Genomic DNA, 5,152 nt, shown 5'->3' with positions numbered 1-5,152 from the left:
GCTTATTGTTTCAGGTATCATTGGTTTTCTCGGGAAGGCGAAAGCGTGACTGTATACATTCAATAGTAGCAATGAAGACTCCACGTTTTAAATATTACGCTGAAATTATTATAAATGTATTTGGAATAAAAATTTTCTCAATATTGGTTTTCTAATTGGAAGGATTTACTTAAATAAAAATGAAAATTTTTTGTTGTCAAAATGGGACGTTACAAGTTGGTATCAGAGCCCTGGTTTGAGAGAATTGGAGGAACACTTGTGTGAATCCAATATCGAACTAGGATCTGAGAGTTTTTGCAAAATGTTTTTCAAAAATAATTTATAATAAAATGGTTGGGTTTGAGAGAATTGGAGGAACACTTGTGTATATCCAATATCGAACTAGGATCTAAGAGTTTTTGCAAAAAAAATTTTGAAAAATAACTTATAATAAAATGGTTGGGTTAAGGACATGGGCTTGGTCTCTTGTCATGTTCTTGTTTGATTGTTGGCATGGGATCGAGAACGTGGGCCTTGACTTAACTTTGGCTTTTTCAAGAAGATCCGGTGTATACAGTTAGCCAGAGCTCGAACAGGTGAGTGGTTCCCAAAATACCCATACTTGTTATATTTTCTATGTTTAATTTTGCTAATATATATGAATTGTTAGAGAAAGCATGCTAATGGATAAGGTTCTTTTAGAAACCGTTTAATAGAAGTGCCTGAGTTCAGTATCGCTTTATGATATAGGGAGTTGCTTTATTTATGTTATTGAGTGTGTGTTTACTATGTGTATGTTGATTAGTTGTATATGGTCGGGATTGAATAGCCCTAGAATGATCGACTTGGCCTTACTTCTTGTTCCTTGTTTGGTTGTGGAGTTAGGGTAGAGTCGATTATTCAACAGTCTATCTGATCTCGTATTGTGTACAATAAGAATGCACAAAAGCAACCGATAGTGCAGGAGCGAGGGTAATCCTAGGAGAAGTTCCTAAGAAGTTAATTGTAGCTTGTAGGAAAAGTGGGTGTTAGCACACCTAGGGGTGGTCTAGTACAGTGACTTAGAACCTTGGGGCAATTCTGAATCGACTACGTATAGGGGTGGAAGGTAGTATCGGCCCGTACTACTGAAAGCATAGGATTTGTATGAGATTCAGGAGGAGTCTCAAGGCTACTAAGGAAATAAAAGGAGTAGGGCCTGGCGTGTTGAGAATTATATTATGGATGTCTGATCTTTCCTTGATGTGTTTTCAGTATGGAGGCAATTCAGGGTTCGGGATCAGGAGCAGGCAGCACTGGAAGAGCAGGTCTGAGTGGGGAGGAGATTAGTGGGATCATTACTGTAGAAGTGGCCAAGGAGATTAGGGAGGAGACACCGGAGTTATTCGAGATGGTCAAGACTCCCATGATTCATTTTTTCGATGATTGCTACGCTGCACTTTCTGAGGTTGTTGTTGTTGCATCTACCGTGGTTGTTGTTGCCGTTCGGACTCGAGGAGAGAGATATTTCCAGCACCGGGGCTTCGATAATATGAAGTCCCCAGAGTTTGATGGGGTCTCGAACCCGATTGTAGCGATGAGACGGCTGTCTAACGTGGAGGGTTGTTTCTTCACGTGTTCTTGTCCGGATGACCATAAGGTCAGGTGCGCCCTGAACCTTCTCAAGTTGGGGGTAAATGATTGGTGGAGAGTGGTGATTGGTGCTTACACTCTGGAGCAAAGAGTTGCGGTGTCTTGGGAGTAGTTCTCGAAGATGTTCCGTGTGAGATATGTTCCCCTGGTGGAGAGGGAGAGGTTAGCTTAGGAGTATTTGGATTTGAGGCAGACGATCGAGTCGGTGACGGAGATCACCAAGATGTTCACTGAGAGGGCCATGTTTAATCCTGATTTAGCTACTTCGGAGCAGTCTTACATGAGTCGGTATTTGGAGATGCTTAGGATGGATATTCGACAGTTCGTTTCCATCTAGCACTATGGTTCTCTTGTTGTTCTTTAGGATGCCGTAAGGAGGTGCGATATTAAGATAGAGACTTCGATCATAGAGTAGTGTCAGGCTTCAGATCTGTCCCAACCTATAGCAAAGCAGTTCAAGTTTGCCGGCCAGAGTTCGGGAGTAGCTAAGGGGAGGTGCAAATCTTTTTATGTCACAGGTATGATGAGGAGGGCCATTTTAGTAGATATTGCAGGCAAAGTGTGCGAGTTTGTTTCCAGTGCATCAGGAAGGCCACAACAGAGCTGGTTGTCCTTTTATTGTTTTCGGTGAGGTGATGGATCCTACACCCTTGGCTTGGTAGTTACCTGACGGTCGTCATGGGACGACCGGAGCCCCAAGGACCTAGAGTTGATTTGGAAGATCTTCTATTCAATAATTGTGGTGGTATTTGTATTTATCTGTAATTTCTATTTCTGTTTCAAAATTCAGTTGTAATCTTGGCTGATCATTGGAATTATCTTAGTTAGGTCAGTTAAATTTGATTTCTTATTTTGAATGGATTAATTATCTTGTCCTCGATTTTATGCGTGTTGGAATTTATGAAAGTTGTGTGGGCTCGTCAAATTTTAGCATGTAGGATAATCTGAGAACTCTTGATCTAGGCTTTCTTGCATGTTCCTTGTTTGGTTATGGCTCTAGATATAGGATCATTTCATGGAGGTAGGTTGAGGCAATCCTGCTTATGGTTATGCATTTCATGGAGGTTAGCTGGTAGTGGGACTGTGTGCTGGGAGAGGACTAGTAAGCGAGAGTGAGCTGTGTGATAGTTGTTTTCTGTATTATGTGCCTACTTGATCCTTGTTTGTTTATATGTCGATATATGGTAGTGGTAGGTTGAGGCGATCCGACTTTATGTTGTAGGACAAGATACCCGGTGTGGGCCGGTTGTAAGCCGTAGGCACGTAGGCTATGGAAGAGAGGTTGGGTTGAGGCGGCAGACCAGTAAACCCAGGGTATTCCATCCAGATGATGACTGGACCCGTTATATATTGGCATTCTAACCTGGGGTATTCCATCTTGAGGATGACTGGACCCCGTGGTTGACTGGGCCTGGGTATTCCAACCCGATGGTTGATTGGACCCTACATGCATGCTTGTATGTGTTGGTGATTTTGCATCATCAATGTGTATTTAAGTGTAATGGATTTACTTGTTGACCCAAAATCAATCTTGATGAATATTAAACAAGTAGGAAGGTGCGGAGTGCGCACTTGTTTGAGTTTATTCAAGATTCAAAGTAGACTGTCATTTAGGGGCGAAGCCCGTAAACGAACAGGGGTCCAGGGGCAGTGCCCCTGGGAGCGGGGTCCAAGGGGCAGAGCCCCTGGTTGGGATCGAGCTATATAAAAAATGCCTTAGAAATCTGAATTTTCTATAAATGAACCCAATTTTTTGACTTCGTTTTAACCCTTTTTAATGATCCGGTTTTAGTGATAGTTTGTGACTGTTATAAACCGTTTTGACAGTTGGAGTAGTTTTTGGACAAAGAAAACTGCCTTGACAGTTTTCAGACAAATGATATACATAATCATTCTTTGGTCATTATTTTCCTGGTACAAGAACAATCACGAAATCATAACTTCATATTCTCTATTCTAGAAACTCTTCTGAGTCTTATCCAATTAAAGGTTGGGAGTACCACCCAAATACTTTAACCTAAAAGTGTTTAACACGATTCTCAGGATTTCCAAGTCTTTCCATACCCCAATTTTCTAACAGTATGTTTATCGTATGGGGTATTTTAGGAGAAATTCACTAATTTTCGTGCTTACCCAATTGCTTATTGTTTCAGGTATCATCGGTTTTCTCGGGAAGGTGAAGGCGTGGTTGTACACATTCATCAGCAACAATGAAGAATCCGTGTTTCAAATATTACTCTGAAATTATTATAAATTTATTTGGAATAAACGTTTTCTCAATATTGGTTTTCTAATTGGGAGGATTTACTTAAATAAAAATGAAATTTTTTGGTTGTGAAATTGGGATGTTACATCATCTTTGGATCAACTGATCCGATGACGGTTGCTAACTTTTCCAAGCTGATGGTTAGCCGATTCCAGATGAGCATTAATCGTGAGTTAAGTTTCTTTCTCAGATTGCAAGACAAACTAACAAATTGAAGAATCGTCATTCACCATGAGAAATACATTTCCAAACATCTAAAAAGTATTTAATGGACATTTTTGCTTCATCAAAAGTTCCAATAAGCTTTGTGATGGGTTTTAGCCATAAGATCTTTCCTATGTGCGCATGCAAAACCCTAATGCTCGGATCTAGGGTTTCTAATAAACATGCTTTGAATCCAAGACTTCTAATAACTAATTAGGCTAAACAACAACATTGAAATAGATCTAGAACCATACCTTTGAGTTCCTTTGTTGATCTTGAGGTCTTGGAGCTTCTAGAGTCACAAATGTCACTCCTCTGATGGCTTACAAACACCAATAGCAAGGAGGATGATTTAGGAGAGAGGAGAGGGGAGGAATTTGACCAGAGGTTCCTTACTTTAGGCTATCACACGAATTCCTTATGCCATGGGGTCTATTTATACTTGTAGACTCCTTAAGGATTACAGATAAGTCCCTTTCAGATAATCTTCTCTTAAGGCTATCCAAATCCATTCCTAGATAACTCTAATGGACGATTTTAGCTATCCTAAAGCTCTAAGAATCCGTCCAAACCATATCCTAATGGATTTACAGTCTAAAGTTTAACTATCAAACAATTGACAGTTTATACCCCTTTATTTAATTAATCTCTTTAAGTCACCAAATTAATTCTAATTAATTCTATGACTTATATTAATCAAATAACAATATATTATTCATTATATTATTCCCATAATATATTAATAATATTTACTCTCTCTTATTAAATCATCCTATCAAGTTGCTATGGTGAAGGCAACCCAAAAGGACCATGCACAACCGGATATAGTTACAGCCTTAGACACTATTCCAACAGTCTCCCACTTGGATAAGTCTAGTAACTATACAAGTACAATTCGGTTTGCAATCGTAGCTCTCAAAGACGCTGTCAAACTCTGATCTAATCAATCTTGTCCTTTAGATAAGGAATCGTACAGTCCTCTGTTAGATATCATGCTGACAATCCTATGGAATGGTTAGTCAAGCATTTAGGTTTCTCGATCTCTGATTTATTTGACATAGAACTTAATCG

Source organism: Lactuca serriola, chromosome 4, assembly GCF_051521515.1.
Source record: "Lactuca serriola cultivar US96UC23 chromosome 4, Lser_US96UC23_V15, whole genome shotgun sequence".
In the NCBI taxonomy this organism is placed as follows: Eukaryota; Viridiplantae; Streptophyta; class Magnoliopsida; order Asterales; family Asteraceae; genus Lactuca; species Lactuca serriola.
This window is presented reverse-complemented; position numbering follows the sequence as displayed.